We start from the raw sequence: 20,883 nt of genomic DNA, 5'->3' as shown, positions 1-20,883 counted from the left end.
AAATTCCTTGAATCAGTTGTTGGATTCGATTACTTCTCAGTGTTTTCGGTATAGTGCCGCTCCCATCGACTTCCCTACACCTGAGCATAGCATCTTCGGCTAGTTAGGAGTTCACAATGCAAATCTTGGAAACACACAAAATTTCTCGCGCCATGAATGTCTGGGGACACAAATACCTTGGTGCATTACACAGTTGTAAATAATAGGGCTTCAATAATAATGGAGCACACTAAGTGACTGAAACCAGGTTGGTTTTATTCAGGGTTCCAATACTCTATGTTGTTCCCCACTACAAAAACCAGTTTTTCAATATAATATTCTACTGCTGCATCAATAATCTTCCCACCATCCACCTACTGCATTCCGCAGAGTGCAGCCAAACAGATGGAAGTCACGAGATTCGGGCTACAGGGTGGACAAGGAACAAGACTCCAATGAAGATTTGTGAGTTCCTCTAGGGTGTGCAGTCACAGAGAAGCAGAAGTTCAGGTCCCGCGTTCGAGTCTCGGTAGGGCACACAGTTTTAATATGTCAGGAAGTTTCATATCAGCGAACACTAGGCTGAAGAGCGAAAATCTCATACTGGAAACATCCCCTAGGCTGTGGCTAAGCCACGTCTCCGCTGTATCCTTTCCTTCAGGAGTGCTAGTTCTGCAAGGTTCGCAAAAGAACTGTCAATTTTGGATGGTAGGAGACGAGGTACTGGCAAAATTGAAGCTGTGTGGACGGGTCGTGAGTCGTGCATGGGTAGCTCAGTTGTAGAGCACTTGCCCGCGAAAGGCAAAGGTCCCGTGTTGGAGTCTCGGTCCAGCACACAGTTTTAATCTGTCAGGAAGTTTCAAGCAGAAGTTCGTTTGCATTTTTGTGGCGAGGAACAATTCAATTTCCTAAGCGTAGCCCAGTACACTTCCGAGTTGATCGTTGCTCCATGACGGAAGGCATCAGACATAATACCATCTTCAGAGCACCGAAAGACCGTCGTCATGACTGCTTTCTACTTTTCTTCTGGGGGTGAGGTGGTGTGGCGCCACTCCATCCTTTGCCGTTTTCTTTCCATTTCGAAGTGATGAACTCATTGTTCACCCCTGTGACGACGTTCGACAGGAAAAATTGTCACTACTATCTTCGAAACACGCCAACAATTCTACAGAGATGGTCCTTCGTTGCTCTGTGTGGTTAGACGGCGAGGAAACAAGTGGGCACATGCCGTTGAGTACCCCAGCTGATAGACAAGTGTGTCAGCACTACCAATCAGTTGAGCAGGGAGGTGTTTGATTGTAATCCGTCGGTCACATAAAATGAGGGCGTCCGCACGTTCCAACATTGTAGGAGTCGCAACTATGTGCGACCATGTGGCACAAAGGAGATCGGACTGGATTACACGATGTTGTTGCGATGACGTCAAACGCCTCACCCAACGACTCACCCTTCTTTTGTTCATTGTAAGGTCTCCGGAAAAGTTCTTCTAGTGCCTATTTTATATTTGTGATGCTCTGGTTTCCCCCCAAAATAAACACACTGACTACTCTATGTGGACTGTGCGGCTGGTCCCGGCGGAGGTTCGAGTCCTCCCTCGGGCATGGGTTTGTGTGTTTGTCCTTAGGATAATTTAGGTTAGGTAGTGGGTAAGCTGAGGGACTGATGACCTTAGCAGTTACGTCTCATAGGATTTCACACATATTTGAACATTTTGAACAACTCTATGCTTGCAACGCACCTCCGTTACAGACTCCTATTAGGAGTTATTAACTATTGGAACTTGATGTAACTATAGGGGCCGAGGAGGGAATATTCCACGATACTGGCCGACAGAAAAGTGGTGTAGCATTACTTAATGAACGCCCCTCGCTGTCGGATAGTATGATACAGTTACAGTCGGAGGATTTATTGGGAATACACAGGAAAGATATGTATTAGTATGGAATTCAGACTTAACACAGTTATTCGTCCCACATCTAATCGATGGAGACAGTTATTATTTAAGACTTTTCAATTCTGTTGTGTTGAGGATGTATGTCGTATCTATAGGTGGTTGCAACTCATGATTTATTGCATTGACACAATTCTTGTTACACAATACGATATACTTGCGCCCGAGATAAATCGGTAAATTAACGAGGTCGATCCACCGCTACAGCACTTCAGCGTCCTTCGGGCCCGAGGGCTCTAATTAGCTCGTCACTAGTAGCAGACGGCTGTGGCGGGATAGCAGCGCGGATTGGCGCAGAGATAGCTCACTCATCCTGGTGGTATCTGCTGTACATCACGCCAGCTGATGGGTGGAGGTATGTGGTGTGGGATGAGGAGAGGGGGCGTCACAGGACAGGAGGCAGCACGCAAGCTGCTGATTACTGGTAACGATCGTTTCTCAGCTATAGTTATACTTGATGCTCCAGTGGTGCAGTCCTCCACCTGAATCCAGATCCGCTGCCAATCAGAAGAGATTTTATGATAAATGTATCTCCCTTCGGTGCTGGTAGCTTTACGGATCTGAAAAGTTTCGCCCACCCGAAGTTACACAACAGGATTAAGTGAGGAGGGTGTGACAGAAATTTAATTCTAGTATGATTTCAATGTGGCACCTTTTTGTAACAAAGAGGTGAAAAAATGCGTCTACAGCGGGCAACAAACAACAGCACAGGCTGAAGCACAAGAATGGCACATGGGAGAACTGGATGGGGAAAGCGGGAGTTTACGTAAGTGTCAAACTTGTTAACTGAAGTACTTGCAGTAACTTTAGATTTACCTTCAAAGAGCATAATAGTAAATAGAAGGGCTCATCGGTGGTGATGAAGAACTTCAAGAGTGAGCAGAATTCGTTGGGTGACAGCACAGGCATTGTGAGGATATTGCAGATTGTGGCTAATGGGTTGTTGTTGTCAAATTTAGAGGAAGTTGAGATGCTTTGTGCTTTGTGGCAGGAAATCGATAAGATGTTAAAAGGAAAGACAAATATGTTAGAGGGGCAGTTTTAGGCATACTTTAGAGATGAACTCCTTGAGAAAGAGCCACCAACTTATTCGAATTACGTTTTCCATTGGCCATTCTGAATAAACGCACACCGGCAGGAGTGGCCGAGCGGTTCTAGGCGCTACAGTCTGGAGCCGCGTGACCACTTCGGTTGCAGGTTCGAATCCTGCCTCGACCATGGATGTTTGTGATGTCCTTAGGTTAGTTATGTTTAAGTAGTTCTAAGTTCTATGGGACTGATGACCTCAGCAGTTAAGTCCCATGGTGCTTAGAGCCATTTTTTTAATAAACGCACACGTTACAACGTAGATATAGTATTTGCTTTTTGATGTACTAGGACTCGACATATTATAATGTTCATAGATTTTATGATACGCAGTAGCATCGTCAGGGTTAGTGACATATGCGTTGCTTCAATTTACTATCTTGGGGACGAGAAAGCGGCTGGCTATAGATTACATCTGTCCGTTGAGAGCATACTACGCCACCATGAGATGTTCGAAGTAGAATTTTGTGTCTCACAGTTCATGTTTGCTTCTGGATCTCTACTTTTGACGGTTGTTAATGCGAAAGAAACTTTAAGGTGTGTTTCACTACAGAAAGTCAGAGTATGGAAGTCAGTACGTGGAGTATTGCGATTCATTGGTCAGTTTCCTTGTTTTACACATTTCGATAATGGGATCAAGTAGTCATGAAACATGTAGTGCTAAAAATATCACACATCTGACAAACCGAGGCGTACTATTCTCAGCGCCAGTTCAGCTGGTGGTTATAGTGCAATACTGTAATGAATGCAGGAGTATAACAGACAGATTTGCAGCAGAGTGCACCTGCTTTACACACAAAAGTAACTGTTAAGTGCTGCTAAGAACGATGAACGAAGCAAACATGCCGATACCAGAATTGTTCTGCACTGGAGAGCTCTTACTCTGAATGACATGTGACTGAAAGTGGGGACTCGCCACTGGACAGGTTTTTCCGTTATGTAACGGGATGGAATGAAGCATCGCTTAGAGCCAAGAACAACGCGTCAGGAAAAGGACATTGTCCGCGTCATCCACCTTAATCAGCACGCTCATCGACAGAAAGACGTTCCTGTGGCACTGTTCAGGATGTCAACGTATTAACGCTAATCTTCGAGAAGACACTCCAGTATGAAAGACTTCCGCGAGGACGGCATGTGCTGTCGATTATGACGGCTGCCACTGCTCCAGAATGTTTGCGACATACAGTCCCAGCCACCACCGTGAAGTCAAAAGGGAGAAGCAGCATTCGAACCGCTCCCGTACCAATCGTCGTCACTGAACAGCTGAGCAGTAGTGTGATTTGCTGTCGGAGTTGTTCGGCGCTGTGTCGACTGGCTGCCGTCTGTAGCGTCACCAGGCTCCAAGCCTCTGTCCACTGTCTGAGCATCTAGGAATTCAGGTGTCCTACCGCCTTATCGGAATTAAGACGCGGGGGATCAAGTCGTCCCCGCTCGCTTAGGGATATCAACGTGGGGCTTACATGTTCTATACGACTGGGCATGGCGCAGTTTGAAATAGTCACTGCGGAGCAGCTATTCCAGGCTGGCGCGACATTTTCCCGGCAATGCAAGCCTTGCCATACGCAGCAGCCATGGAAGTGACACCCTCTCTACGCCAATTCCTTCGCTCAGCACTAGTGCTTGGTGCGCAGAGGGACCTTGAATGACGTATTTGCTTCGTCCGCCATCGACATTAGTATCTACAGAGTCCAATGACTGTACACAAACAGAAATATAGAACTTTCTGTATCTATGAACAGTCTTCTCCTGCTGCGTCTGCAACTATCAACGGCAGAAAACCGTCGCCAACACCCAGCCATCGTTGCTGTCCCGTTATAGCTATAAAACCCATATTTTCCCCATATCTGCGGACCATGACGCTAGTCCACCTTGCTCTTTTCTTTACTGCGTACACCGAGTTAATTAGTGAATAACGTGGAGTACACATCGAAGTTGGACCTCACGCTGGGTGCCAGTATGTGGTAAATCAAGCCAAATATTGGGTGCCAATAATGTGGTTACTCTCATAAAATCGAGTCCCACTCTGGACGCCAAAATGAGGTAACTCACATAATAAGAACACGTGTTGGACACGGAAATACGGCGAGAATGGGAAATTTTAGGGCGATGCAGACAGAGAAGAATGAATGATTTCTTGTACGCTTTGCGTGAGGCTGGATCAAAAGCAATGAAACCAAAAGGCACCGGGCGGCTCAACGTGTGCAAGGCGTCGGAAGGACTGAGGGATGAACACAGATAGTAATAATTTATTAAATCAACAGAATTGTGCAAGAAACAAGGCGTCCGGTTTGGGCAGACGTGGTACAGATGATTTATTACAATAGATGGCTTAACAATCATATACCGGCAGCACAAGCTGATGGTCAGAGGGCAGCTGCACGTGATCTGGGGTAGCATTTGCCTTTGACTGTGGTCTTGTGCTTTTTTCTGTAAGTGCGTGGTGGATGACTAACATCTCCAGCTTTTGAGACATTTGTTCCTCTGATCAGGCCAAGGCGATGAACTCTTTGGTACACTGGAGAGGGACAAGTCCATTTCCTGGTCCGCGAACCGGAAATTCACTAAGGAATGGCACGTATGTTCATAGAGCACTACGTGACCGTTGCAATGATCAAGGCGTGGCAGAAGCGATTCAACGAAGGACGGATATCGTTGGACGAAGAGGCTTGGTTTCGCACGCTATATCGCATTACCGATAGAATTTTTCCACCTGGTTGATACGCCCATTATTGAAGACCGGTGAGTTACGGTGGAAGCCACAGACTCAGAGGTCAAACTGCACGTCGGGACGGCAGTGGACATGGAGTGGTCTTCCGTATCCTTGTGCCATCTTCCTTGTATTGTACGGAAACACACTACACATCTCTACTCCTCTGCTGAGACCTCCATATCTCTGTTTTAATCACTAATGAGTGCTGTTGAAGATGGGCGCGTGCACGAGCTCGCTCTGTTGTTAAGTGAGTGTGCTTCTACATCGTTCTAGCAGCGCATTGGCGAATAAGCGCTTTACAGGCACCACATGACATTACAATCTCTTCCACGTCTGCACAACCTTCGCCTCGTTTCCTTTCGAATGCACCTCATGCACATGCACCACACAACGCATCGGATATGAACCAAATGACAGACGTCATGAGAAAGAGTCACTGGCAGCAGAGGCATTACTCTGATCGGTATTGGAATCAGACTCCAAAAAGCGCCATTAGGTGACGCACTGTAGATTGGCTTCAGAAAAGAAAGAAAGAGGAATGATCGTAAGAGTAAGCATTGAAATGGAATGAAATCGGGGAAAGAAGAATGGCGAGCAGAACAACTTGAGGTAGACAGATCAGGGTATTGGATCAACGCCGAGGGCAGATAATGATTACGACTTGTCGACAAGATCTTCAGATAAAGTCTCAATGTGAAGGCACGAAGCGTGACTCATGAAACATTTCAAGGAGAAACATTACTGAAGGTCATCACCTCCGAAAAGTGTCTCGACAATATGGGTCACTGGTTTTGGTATAGGATTTTCCCATCTTCCACTTTCAGAGCGCTGTACTTTACCCGTCACATATTATTATTGGATAATGCTGTATCGGTAGATCATTCCTCCTGAGCAGTTCTGCCTCTTGATTGATCCTTACAGGGTGTCGGCTTTCTGCTGAATGCTCTCAGAAGTTCACAAAATGTGAACGGACTTTCACTTAGACGCCTCCAACAGACGTCATCATAGCTTTACAGCTTAGGATCTCAGGTTTTTGCAAGTTTTCCCACTCTAGGAGCCTTCATATGGCTTCAGATTCGTCACATCTGCAGAGAGGTAAGCTTCACCATCTTTTTTCTCACAAACGATTAGGTTTAGTTTCCGTGTAGTTCACCAATAGCCTCTCGAGGAAGGATTTTCACCGATTTGTGTGTGAAGCCAGTGAATCACAATCGTGCGCTCAGTTATGCTTTGGCATTCACTATAATATAGTGTGCCTAAATAATCTGACTGTTGATATGAAGAATAATCAGAGTTCGGTATAAAACAGTAGGCACTCGATATAGATTCAAAAGCCAAAGTTGTATATTTTACGACAGCACGATTGACAGAAGAAAGATGTATTTCAGCTGAAGATTTTGGTGGATATGGCACACAGCAATCAAAACCTACATCTACATACGTACTCCGCAAGATATCAAGCTATACTTGGCGGCTAGTACCTTTTATCACTGTTTGTTATTCTATATCCTGATATAGAGGTGAAAACGGCAGTCTACATTTTCCGTATGAGCCCTGTAGTAAAATCGTCCTCCATAGTGACAAAACTGCTGGTTTCCTAAATTTGCTGAGTAATGTTCCGCGAAAAGGACATATTCTCTACTACAGATATTCCCATTTTAGTTTACGAATCATCTCCACAAAACCCCCGTATTTATCGAATCTACCAGCACCAAATTCAGCAGCACGACTCTTTAACTGCTTCGATGGGTCGCTAAGATGCGATTTCATGTTGATCCCAAATACTCGAGCAGTACTCAGTAATGGGCCGTAAAGTGTTCTGTACGTAGTTTGCTTTTTAGATGACTAACACTTCTCTAGAAGTGACCAACAGATCAAAGTCGCACTTCGTCCTCCCTACAACCAACCTTAAATGCTCAGACTAATGAAACGTCCCCTTAGAACAATTATACAAGTCTGTGCTTAAACTGACACACAATAATTTTTTAGCGTAACGCAGTCTGACTTTCAGTAATCCCTACAAGAGAATGGCCCTGACTAAATTAACCTATACGTTTGAAAAATCACTTACCTCACAAAAATCTTCGTTACTCGAATTACTGCAATACAGCGAGCGCCACTACTGCCAGCTAAATAAAAGATTCAAACTACTGAAGGCACTAACTACTGATAGGCATAGTTAGCAAATGAAATATTTTGATAGAGAACAAACAATGTATTTACCTCAATAGTGTTCAAAAGTCATAATGTATATAGCAGTTCATGACATCCCGTCTTACAAATTTCAAAACTCCGCCATCTGTCTCCCCACATTCACCACTGCTGGCGGCTCACCTCCAACTGCGCAACGCTACGCGCTGTTTACAGCCAACAGCGCTACGCACCAATGGCAGACAACAATGCAAACTAGCCACAGACTGCACACAGCACAGCCAGTGATTTTTATACAGAGCGCTACGTGGCGTTACCAATAAGAAAACCTAAACAGCCTACTTACACCATATCATCTCATTCTGCATCTTTGCGCCTGACAAGCAGAGTACCAATAACACTGCATTATTTGGTAACCGTGATAGCGTTACGGAGATGTTTAGCAAACTCAAGTGGCAGACTCTACAAGAGAGGCGCTCTGCATCGCGGTGTAGCTTGCTCGCCATGTTTCGAGAGGGTGCGTTTCTGGATGAGGTATCGAGTATATTGCTTCTCTCTACTTTTACCTCCCGAGGAGATCACGAATGTAAAATTAGAGAGATTCGAGCGTACACGGAGGCTTTCAGACAGTCGTTCTTCCCGCGAACAGTACGCGACTGGAACAGAAAAGGGAGGTAATGACAGTGGCACGTAAAGTGCCCCCCGCCACACACCGTTGGGTGGCTTGCGGAGTATAGACGTAGATGCAGATGTAGAATATTACAGGATTGTTTCTCCTACTTATCGTCATTGACTTATAGTTTTGCACATTTAGAGCAAACTACCTCCTCATAAAATAGAAATTATATTCAGATCATTACCGATATGCCTCCATCTGCAGTAACTCGACGAATACACTTTCCCAACACTAGACTAAGAAAACAGCTGCAGATTGCCGCTCACGCTATCTATCAGATCGTTTATAAACAGTTTTTCATGTTGCTGGGCAACAGTCGTACAATGTTTTCCACAGTAAAACACAGCCATTTCACTGTTTAATTGTTTGTTTAAGTACAACCCAGATAATATTTTAAGACTATAACAGATACTGCAGGACACTTCACATGATGTCAATATTTACTTGAATAACCAATAAAACAGCCAAACGGTGGTGTGTTCCTTTAAAAAAGATTCTGCTATCCTGATGACACTTTTGTCTCCTATGAACACTCCGTTTTATACCCTACTCTACTTCAGTTTATGTCATATCCCCTACTACATGTCGTTTTAAAGTTCCTTTAGAATTCTGAAATTAAAAGATCACTTTTAAGGTTTCTAACTCTTGTAGCCAATACAGATTTAGGAATTTCCCTAGTTTGAATCAAATTATTGAGCGCCAATATTTATTTGTTTATTTTTCTATCTATGAACACATATATGATAAGGTTCTTAACAGAACCGACGAAGAAAGAAATATGTGGAAATCTCTGACAAGGATAATAGATCTCTTGTTAATAAATAAGAACCTAAGTTCCAAGGAACATGACAGAGTTGTGAAGGGTAAAAAAATGGAGGGGAAGCAGAGATTGTAATACATCCAACAAATAGTTTGAGACCTTGCGTGTAAGCGTTACTCTGCGATGAGAAAAAGGTTGCCATAGGAAGGAAGCACGTGAAGCGCCGCGTCAAACCAGAGGGCGGATGACCCCAAAAAAGGAAAAGAAAGAAAAATCAAATGACTTTACAGTCTCAATGTATAAATATACATGTTAGAACTCTGGGATCTCAGTCACCGACTTGCCTTCAAGATCATTGTCAGATCGCCAGCCAACATTTTGGTGTGTCCGAAAAGTGATGTAGGACTCTGTCCACCAGCAAAACGTCATCAACCATATTATATTACAAAATTTTGCTCTTGCAAAAGGAGAAATTACTGGAAGTCATGCAGGTAGGTCTGAGGTCTAGTGCTGGTAGCGGTTTTGCGTCCGTCCTCAGTACAAGTAATGGTTCTACATCTAGTGTTGCTGTGTGAGGAGAGCACTGAGTTTATTCACGCTCCTTACGCCAGAAACCCTGACCAGTTTTCGACATCACTACGCACGTGTCACACTGTTCACAGTACAGCTTCAAATGCTGATATTATCTTCGTAACTCACATTCACTGGAATCCTTGACGAATGGGTTTTGATGGCAGACGTGCCGTTGTCCCTATGTTGTTGCTGGATTCTGTAGCTAATACGTGAACATACAGGTAACGAATAACTTTTACAGCAACTTTTTGGCTAATAATTTTGGTCAATAACTGAAAGTTGTTAACATGGAGATGACAACGTTTTCTTCCACTGAGATGGAAATCGCGTCCGCTTTTTAGGGGGCTTCAAACATATTATACAGCATCTGAACAATAATACGAAAACGCCTCGAGAAATTCATGCTTGAACATAAATAAAAATGCTAGCTAAGCATGCAGATAGTGCTCTATTACTTGCCTACGAACGGCACTTGTTCAATGTCCTAATTACGTTGCAAATGGCTGCTGGGGTAAGAAAAGTGTTCTTTGTAGTTGCCAGCATATTATATCGGAAATAAATAAATTCGAACGTTGGCAAATTGTTGCCGCTCTTATGGTCGGTGCTTCCGTAACCAAGGTAGCTAAAGAGTTTGGTGCTGGAAGAGACACCATACCGAATATTTATACCGTATGCTGTGGAAACGGAGGAGCATCACCAGTGTGTGTAATCTAAACGTGACAGACAGCCATTGAAGAGGATTGTGAAGAAATACACAAGGACGACTGCTGCAAAAATCACTGCAGAACTCTGCAACAAAACGAAAGGGAACTGCAGGACGACCTTGAATTCCATAATCACTCATCAGCGATGGAAATGTGCTTAAAAGCTAACGTGGAGCGGAATCCACAAAACCTGAACAATGGTAGAGAGTCGTTTGGTTTATTTCTTACCTCTGACCGAGTTTAGGTCCCAGTACTAAAAAATGGCGGGGGTTCAATGGGTATTTGGTCAGAAATATCATGGTATCCCATGGACCCCTTCGGTACTCTGCGAAGCCACAGTGCTGCCAAAGATTACGTGACCTTTTTGTCTGATCAGGTACATTGCGTAGTACAATTTTTCCCCCAATGGTGAAGTTGTGTTCCAAGACTGCACTGCGCTCATCGTCTAGAACTGATTCTGAGACTTGTAGGATGAATTGTTGCATCTTCCGCGGCCACCAGTCACCAGATACCTATATCACTGAGCCTTCATTGCCTACTTTTGGGAGAAGGGTGCGTGGTCGCTATCCACATCAATGACTTCGATGACTGCACGAGCAGCAGTATAAAACTCTCTTGAGGACCATACAGCACCGGCATTTATCCATTCCGAGACGATTGGATGCTGTTTTGAATATCAAAGTTTTTCCTCCAACAGATTAGGCATTGTAATGTGCTGTGCTTCTGGCGTTCCATATTCTCGCCCAACACCTCTGTATTTTCCGTAGGTAGTAATGTTTCACATGCAGAAAAAATATTTGTATTTGCTTTTCCGTCGAGAGGAAGGCCACATTAGAACAACATGTTTGTTGAACAGATGGCGATTTTTTATGTACGTTTTTTGCACCGCCGATACATTTTCTCTATGGTACAAGAAATTCTCAAATTTTTTCATCAAATTAGCTCAAGCAAGAACATATTAACATGTCATGTAACAAGAATAGATGATTACAAATAAAAAACCTACATAACCGAAAGAACAACTTTAGGTTCTTATAATAAAAACTACAGCTGAATTTGGTCCCACACTGAACCTACATATTTCAGCGAGAAAGAAACAAACCCCATTGCTTGTTCTAATAGAAGCAGTTATTGTTCGTAGGAGGAAAATGCATCATTCCATTACAGTATTTGATGGTCGCGATACGGAAAGAACCTTTGGGTGATGGTGTGTAATTGGGAATGAAGTATTGGTCAGGAAGGGTAAACGAAGTTTCCGTTTAGTAAGTGCTGAAATTCTTACACAAAGATGCAAAATTATATTTCAGGGTTGCGTTATCCGGGATAAGTCTCACTTCCGCAACATGCAATTCGAAGCGATTGTGGAGCGTATTGGCCTGCTCAGTGCGCGTTTGGGCTGTAGTCCCACATTTACGTTTACACCAGAATTCGCTCTGGCTTTCATCGCACATCCAATTAATTTACTGCGAGCGTCGTAAAATTTGCATTCAAATGCGCACAACGCGTTTCGCTGCACGTCGTAATAGGTTCTTAATAATTCGGCCCTCCTACCATCAAATAATAAATTGTTTACGCACAGCTTACATGTACCATAGCTTCTATCAGAATTTCATATTATCCAGAGTATGAAGCAGTTACACCCACTGCGTACCCTCAGAATGATAAGTGAGATCAATCAGAATTCTTAAATTCCCAGGTCGGCATTATCTGTTAGTTTAAAGGACCTTGTGTTTAGGGAAATGTTTGTTTATGTCTTTTAGCGTATGGTCCGGCAGCAGGTGACCATCTGTTTCTTTTTATGGGTTACCGAAACATTGTTGGTGTAAAAACTAAAATTCTTCTTCCCGAGGTCGCTGGTATTTAATAAGTACGAGGTACAAGGAATATAACTCCACAGATTTTCTGATGTAAGCAAATAGTTAAACAGAAGAAGTATTAATAGGTATTATAATTTCATTATCATTAATATTTTATCAGAAATCTTTCACATTTGTTACAAATAGAAAATCTGTATTTTAAACCACAACAGTTAGAACATAATACACCTATCGGACTGAAAAATAGACGAATATCTCCCTCTTCGAAACAATTCTAACAGAACAATGCGGAGTCAGTTGCCTGAGTCTTCGTTCCGCTTTTCTCATCAAAAATTTTGGCATGGGAAACTGTCTGCTCACTTTTACCACAGAACTTTATAAATTTATTTACCCAATCTCTGTTTACTGTTAAGCATTTATATTCAACATCTGCCTCTCACTGCCACAGTTTTCATAAGTTTCTCTCCCAATGTCTCCTCTTTCTTCCATTGAGACAGCGTTGTCTCTCATATCATCTCTTTCGTCTTTCTTTCTCACTGCCACTGTACCCAGGATGTTCAAAATCTATGGCAAGTCCAACTTATTTTTGCCCTATACCCCCGCGCGTAAATATCTGTCCAAAATGCCGGTCTGGAAGGGACTAGACTCAACGGTCTCCATTCATCTGTATTTCCCATTCCCAATGTCTCGTCTCTCCTTCCCTCTCTCTGATCCTGTCTCCATTCTTCTCTCTTTCCCTTTCACTGCCACATTTTTCCTCCCACCATCACTGTCTCTTTCTCTCATAGTGGCACCGTTTCCTCTCTCTTCCACCGGACCGTCTCTCTGTTACACTCTTTCAGCACGAAGGAGAGTGAATATGTTCTCATGCCAAAACTATTGGTGAGTAAGTCGGAATGAGGACTACGCAGCTAGTTCCCCACTTTTTTGTCAGATTCTTTGAAAGAGGAACAAAGTTTATTATTTTGTGCTCCGATGGGAACATTTTTCTGCTAGTTCCCTTCTTTTCATTGCAACAACATGAGGTGCAGCATATATTCTGTAATTCTGTAGGTTTATTTCTTTACTTTCTCACAACTACGCACTTTGTCACATGTAAACAACAAAGTACACTTTACACTTTTTATGGGTAGTTTGCTCATCGTTCTCAATTCACGAAAACGCCCAGCTTATGCTTTGTACCCCAAAAGAGTAAAAAAATTGCTGGGGACGTTTTACTGAATTTGCAGTCTTCCCAGTTTTACCTAATTTTTGGCAGCTATTTCAACTTCTTTACAGGTCCTTTTTCGACACAGTAGCACCTACTTTGGCATATTTTTATGGATGTGAAATATACGGCTTATAGAGACAGCCCTTATCAACTTATATTGACCTCAGAGCCCTGGCGATGGCAATAGAACACTTATAGCTTGTCCACTAGGTCACTTAAATCCACTTGTATCCCTCAGACCCAATATTACGTGCATATTTTACAGTGCATAAGAAGGGTAAATTTGAGGCTCTTGACCTGGGTAACGGATAATGATATCGAGAAACGTTTCGAAGTCCCCCTAGAATATCATCCTGAGAATATATGGTTAAAGGTTATACGGTATGCACTGAATATGAATTACAGAGTTGGGCATCCCCACAATTGGTACTGAGAAGGAAATGAAATGCTGGTATGAATTGTTGGCCGGGAGGTCCCATTCGGTTTTGGCCGCCAAGTGCAAGTCTTATTTTAGTCGGCGCTGCATTGGGCGACTTGCGGCCGCTAATTAGGATGAAATGATGATGAGGTCAACATAACACCTAGTCCACGAGACGAGAAAATCTCCAACCCGTCTGGGAATCGAATCATGCCTCAGTCTATGGGCGGCAAGAACATTACCACTTAGTTAATCTGGCAAAAATGGGTACTGTTCGTACCCAGTAGTCATGGTTCCTCAGGATTTCCTCAGGAACCGCTGCCTAAGATGCACCCTAGACCACGTATAACGGAAAGTAAAAACAACAGTTTTCTCAGTTTTCCAGAGTTGTAAGAAATGTATAATGGTTCAGTTGTGACGGTGGGATATCTGTGATCTACAGAAATCGAGATATGACCCACTGAAACATTGCATCATCGCGTGCGGCGTTTTTGAACATACTGTAACTACGCACTGTCGTGCGTAGGCCGATAGTTTGACTGCAGCAAACTTATTTGAAAACACCTATATTTATTTATCGCACAGCCTGTTACTGATTAATGTTAACAGACAAATTTAACGGAAATTTGAAGGGCGTTTTAGAGAATATATATTTAATGTTATTTTTACAAGTAAATGTTCGCCATGATACAAATTTTTTAATTAATTTCCAAATATCACTAAAACTGACTTAATGCTCTCGGAATTTTCAGGTTCTTATCACCGGTTGCCACATTTCTATTACTACTTACATTGAACAGGGATAGGTTATCGTTGCTATTGATCTCCTAGGTGATGCCTGACCAACATTTGATCTTCCAACCTCAACCGTAATACGTGTCGGAAACGTGCGAATGAGATGGCAGTAATTTGAGATCTGTGGCAAGCAGGAAACAGCGATGTGTTTCCAGCACACTGAAATATTTCTTCCAGGAAGAAAATACTGCTGCTCACAGTTATAATCAGACTTTACATCCGATATATAAATTTCACGAAGGTATGTTCTGCCTTTGCACCTAAAAGGGATGTAGTTATTTTTTACTATGTGTGTTCCGCTTCTATTATTTATTATTTTCAGTGGCTTGTAATATATTAAATGCACTATTTAGTGGTGGTAATTATTTTAATATGTTAAATTTGTTACTCTCTTGTTACCAGGTTAGGAACAACTTTTGGTAGCACAAGTTTCATGAGCCTAAATTGTCGTTTGATGTCGTAAGTTGCAATGTTGCTTGTCCGGGAGATGTGTTTACTCGGTCCTCATCTCCAGCACCACATACACGGACGAGGAACACCAAACGAATATTTAACCTCCATAAGAAAACATAACATAGTAGCATGCTTGAAACTACGAAATAATGTATTTGGTAGGGAGACCTCCGATATTTTGGGGAGGTCCCTCGAGTTTTGGACGTCATTCATTTATGTCAGGTACTCTGTGCCATCACGTGATGAACACTGGAACAAGAAGAAACGCATTTGGAAGCCCACGTTTTCAATAGAGCGTCGTAATATTCTGTTCCTACAAGTGGGAATGCATTATTCACGTTCGTGAAGGTTCTGTTCGTTGTTAGAAAACTGGAAATATGTTGTAAGAGGTATGTACATCATTAAATAATCATACATGCATAAAATCTACACCGCTTTAGGATTGCAGTGACATAAATAACTCCGTTGTTCACTAATTGTAAGTGCACTACCGAAATGCAGGTGCCTCAGATGGGGGAGTCTGGGATTACTGACAAGGGGCTCCCTGAATTTTGATACCAAATAGTTCGTTTTAAATTCAAGTTCGTCAGTACCTATGTTTAGTAACATTTTCTTTCTATAAAATTACGTTAGGCGTATCCTATTTATACATCAGTAAACGCGATTTCGTTTCGAATGCCGAATGACACACTAAATAAAGTATTTTAATAGAAATAGAAACAGAGCCCCAAGGATTAGTCCACATTTATTTTGTACATGGCACCTAGAAACATTCGGACCCCAAATAATCGAAGGCAGCCATTTTAGCTACGAACAGAAAGGAAATGGGAACTATGAAGCATCTCCCATCTTCCGTGTTCTTCAAACAACATTAGAAACCTATGCTAAAAGCACCAAGTGCCTAGATGACTGTATGTACTCCAAAACAGAAAGGAAACCTATTTTCCCCGAGAAATGGGAGAAAGCTTGTACTGAATCCAAATAGAAAAAGCTATTCTATAGTCTCTCTAGAAAAGATGTCCCAAGACATGTCTATCATCTTGCTATAAAAAGTAACATTGAAAACCCGGTTTCGAAAGAAAAATTGCAAGCTGGTAAAAATGGTTACGCAGCTTAATAAGAAGGAATCCCACATTGTCCGTTAGACCTTTCCACGGAGTTTCATTCGTCTGAGGTACGAGATTCATAGACGAGGCTGTCAGCAAGTTTTTTGACATTTATGAGTCGGACTTAGCTTCAAAAAAGAGCCAACCACACAGATTGTCGCATGAAATGAGCACATACTACATGTGCTGACTCCACAGGCAAGAAATATGTTTGTGATAAGTGTCGCTAAAGATGCTACACGTGCCAAACATGTAATAACATGGTTTATATAAAATGGTCATAAGGCCTCCCCGAATTTGGAACCCACTTTCAAGAGAGAAAATTTTGTAACATTATTTGTTCAGCAGCAAATTGGGCTACACCTTCCAGCTACTTCTCTACATAGGTACTACTCCGACGTAGACGTCGTAGAGTGGTACCAACTTGTTGATTACCTTCGTCATAGAAGGTGCCACCTGTGATTTCCCCCAAATCTGTACACTGCACCTGTAATCTACTGCCGAGAATTATCACAAGAAGTCTACGCATGATGGTTCCGTTACATAGGCTGCATAACATCAGAAGATACCCATATCCAGCACTTCACACTTGGCTGGAGAGTATTTTTTCTAGGCATCATTAAATGCCTTCTGTGCTCTGAAACTTGAAAACTGCGACATGACGTGACAGATGGTCATACTGGAGACGACACATGCACAGAGCTTAACCAGATTATCACTGTGGTTTTAATTTCGCCACATTTAGAATAAAATAAAAGGTTAGTCATACGTATAGTAGCGTGTGTATGTCGAAAATTGTATCATCGCAAAACACGTATTTCAGGAGATATGTGTTCGTAAACATTGAGATAAGAGAAAAAATAGCTTTTACTTAAAATGAAGCTCAAATTACCCCGACTATACTCATACTTTGCCTCAAAATGATAACATTTAGTGACTTTCAACATCCATAATTTCAAACCGTTTCTAAACTTATAATTTTTTACATGCATAACGTCGAATCTTCAACAAATTAACTCGTTTGTAATCAAACCAGTCAAGTTCCATTTAGAATACGCTGATATATTATCTCCATACTTAGCAGTCTACATCTCTAAATTTACATCCATACTCCGTAAGCCACCTGACGGTGTGTGGCGGAGGGTACCTTGAGTACCTCTATCGGTTCTCCCTTCTATGCCAATCTCGTATTGTTCGTGGAAAGAAATATTGTCGGTATGCTTCTGTGTGCGCTCTAATCTCTCTGATTTTATCCTTATGGTCTTTTCACGAGATATACGTAGGAGGGAGCATTATACTGCTCGACTCTTCGGTGAACGTATGTCCTCGAAACTTTAACAAAAGCCCGTACCGAGCTACTGACCGTCTCTCCTGCAGAGTCTTCCACTGAAGTTTATCTACCATCTCCGTAACGCTTTCGCGATTACTAAATGAGCCTGTAACGAAGAACGCTACTCTCCGTTGGATCTTCTCTATCTCTTCTATCAACACTACATGGTAAGGATCCGACACTGCTGAGCAGTATTCAAGCAGTGGGTGAACAAGCGAACTGTAACCTACTTCCTTTGTTTTCGGGTTGCATTTCCTTAGGATTCTTCCAATGAATCTCAGTCTGGCATCTGCTTTTACCGACGATCAACTTTATATAATCATTCCATTTTATATCAGTCCTAATGCGTACTCCCAGATAATCTATGGAATTAACTGCTTCCAGTTGCTGACCTGCTATTTTGTAGCTAAATGATAAGGGATCTATCTTTCTATGTATTCGCAGCACATTACACTTGTCTACGTTGAAATTCAATCACCATTCCCTGCACCATGCAGATCCTTCTGCATTTCAGTACAGTTTTCCATTGTTACAACCTCTCGATACACCACTGTATTATCTGCAAAAAGCCTCAGTGAACTTCCGGTGTCATCCACAAGGTCATTTATGTATATTGTGAATAGCAACGGTCCTATGACACTCCCCTGCGGCGCATCTGAAATCACTCTTATTTCGGAAGACTTCTCTCCATTGAGAATGACATGCTGCATTCTGTTATCTAGGAACTCCTCAATCCAATCACACAATTGGTCTGATAGCCCATATGCTCTTACTTTGTTTAGTAAACGACTGTGGGGAAATGTATCGAACGCCTTGCGAAAGTCAAGAAACACGGCATCTACCTGTGAACCCGTTCTATGGCCCTCTGAGTCTCGTGGACGAATAGCGCGAGCTGGGTTTCACACTATCGTCTTTTTCGAAACCCATGCTGATTCCTACAGAGTAGATTTCTAATCTCCAGAAAAGTCATTATACTCGAACATAATACGTGTTCCAAAATTCTACAACTGATCGACGTTAGAGATATAGGTCTATAGTTCTGCACATTTGTTCGTCCCCTCTTGAAAACGGGAATGACCTGTGCTCTTTTCCAATCCTTTGGACCGCTACGCTCTTCTAGAGACCTACGGTACACCGCTGCAAGAAGGGGGGGGGGGGGGCAAGTTCCTTCGCGTACTCTTTGTAAGATCGAACTGGTGTCCCATCAGGTTCAGCAGCCTTTCCTCTTTTGAGCGATTTTAGTTGTTTCTCTATACCTCTGTCGTCTATTTCGATATCTACCATTTTGTCATATGTGCGACAATCTAGAGAAAGCAACTACAGTGCAGTCTTCCTCTGTAAAACAGCTTTGGAAAAAGACATTTAGTATTTTGGCCTTTAGTCTCTCATCCTCTGTTTCAGTTCCATTTTGGTCACAGAGTGTCTGGACATTTTGTTTTGACATAAGACCAAATTTTTTTAGGATTTACTGCCAAGTCAGTACATAGAACTTTACTTTCGAATTCATTGAACGCCTCTCGCATTGCCCTCCTCACACTACATTTCGCTTCGCGTAATTTTTGTTTGTCTCCAAGGCTTTGGCTATGTTTATGTTTGCTGTGAAGTTCCCTTTGCTTCCGCAGCAGTTTTCTAACTAGGTTGTTGTACCACGGTGGCTCTTTTCCATCTCTTACGATCTTGCTTGGCACGTACTCATCTAACGCATATTGTACGATGGTTTTGAACTTTGTCCACTGATCCTCAACACTATCTGTACTTGAGACAAAACTTTTGTGTTGAGCCGTCAGGTACTCTGTAATCTGCTTTTTGTCACTTTTGCTAAACAGAAAAATCTTTCTACCTTTTTTAATATTTCTATTTAAGGCTGAAATCATCGATGCAGTAACCGATTTATGATAGCTGAGTCCCTGTTCTGCGTTAACTGTTTCAAATAGTTCGGGTCTGTTTGTCACCAGAAGGTCTAATATGTTATCGCCACGAGTCGGTTTTCTGTTTAACTGCTCAAGGTAGTTTTCAGATAAAGCACTTAAAAACATTTCACTGGATTCTTTGTCCCTGCCACCCGTTATGAACGTTTGAGTCTCCCAGTCTATATCCGGCAAATTAAAATCTCCACCCAGATCTATAACATGGTGGGGAAATCTACTCGAAATATTTTCCTAATTATCCTTCAGGTGCTCCGCCACAACAACTGCTGAGCCAAGGGGCCTATAGAGACATCCAATTACCATGTCTGAGCCTCCTTTAACCGTGACCTTCACCCAAATTATTTCACATTTCGGATCTCCGTCAATTTCCTTAGATACTATTGCACTTCTTATCGCTATAAACAAGACCGCCCCCCCCCCCCCCTTTCACTGTCCAGTCTGTCTCTGCGGTATATATTGCAATCTGCGTTTAGGATTTCATTACTGTTTACGTCTGGTTTCAGCCAACTTTTTGTCCCTAGTACTAAATGGGCATTGTGACCATTTATTAATGAGAACAGTTCTGGGACCTGTCTATAGACGCTCCTGCAGTTTACTATTAGCACATTAATATTGTTATTCCCTGTTGCATTTTGCCTACTCCCACTTTGCCGCGTCTCAGGAGGCGTCTTGTCGGGCCTAGGGAGGGAATTCTCTAACCTAAAAAACCGCCATGTGCACTCCACACGTACTCCGCTACCCTTGTAGCCGCTTCCGGCGTGTAGTGCACGCCTGACCTATTCAGGGGGACTCGATAGCGGAGGTCGAGAAATTTGCACCCCCGATCTCCGCAGAATCGTCTGAGCCTCTGGTTTAAGACTTCTACTCGGCTCCAAACCATCGGACCGCGATCGGTTCTGGGAACAATACTACAAATGGTTAGCTCAGATTCCACACCGCGAGCGAGGCTTTCCGCATTCACCAAGACATATACAACCTGCCGCTCTTCGAATGAAGACTGGAAGTAATTTTTGGGAACATTTATCTTGGAGAATAACAATTTTATTACTTTAAAATGAACATAAACAATCACAACTGCAAGTACGTTTTCTGTTGTTTCCGTCTGTTAGTGTTCATTGAGTTGCAGCGCTTTCTCCGTTAACCGCCACTGAAACCGGTAAAAAAAAGAAATGAAGACATTTTAATGATTGGCAAGTAGGGCAAGTCACCACATTACCAAAAAAATACCCAGAAAAT

General features: G+C 42.6%; 1 protein-coding gene across 1 annotated transcript in view; it reads right to left on the bottom strand.

Moving 5' to 3' along the window:
* Window positions 1–20,883, bottom strand: part of LOC126355434 (dipeptidase 1-like) — a 612,970-nt gene that overhangs the window by 493,662 nt on the left and 98,425 nt on the right. The gene's annotated exons all lie outside the window — the stretch shown is intronic.

The sequence above is a fragment of the Schistocerca gregaria genome, chromosome 3 (assembly GCF_023897955.1).
Source record: "Schistocerca gregaria isolate iqSchGreg1 chromosome 3, iqSchGreg1.2, whole genome shotgun sequence".
Classification (NCBI taxonomy): Eukaryota; Metazoa; Arthropoda; class Insecta; order Orthoptera; family Acrididae; genus Schistocerca; species Schistocerca gregaria.
Note: the sequence above shows the minus strand (reverse complement) of the source record. Positions and strands in the feature narration are given on the sequence as shown.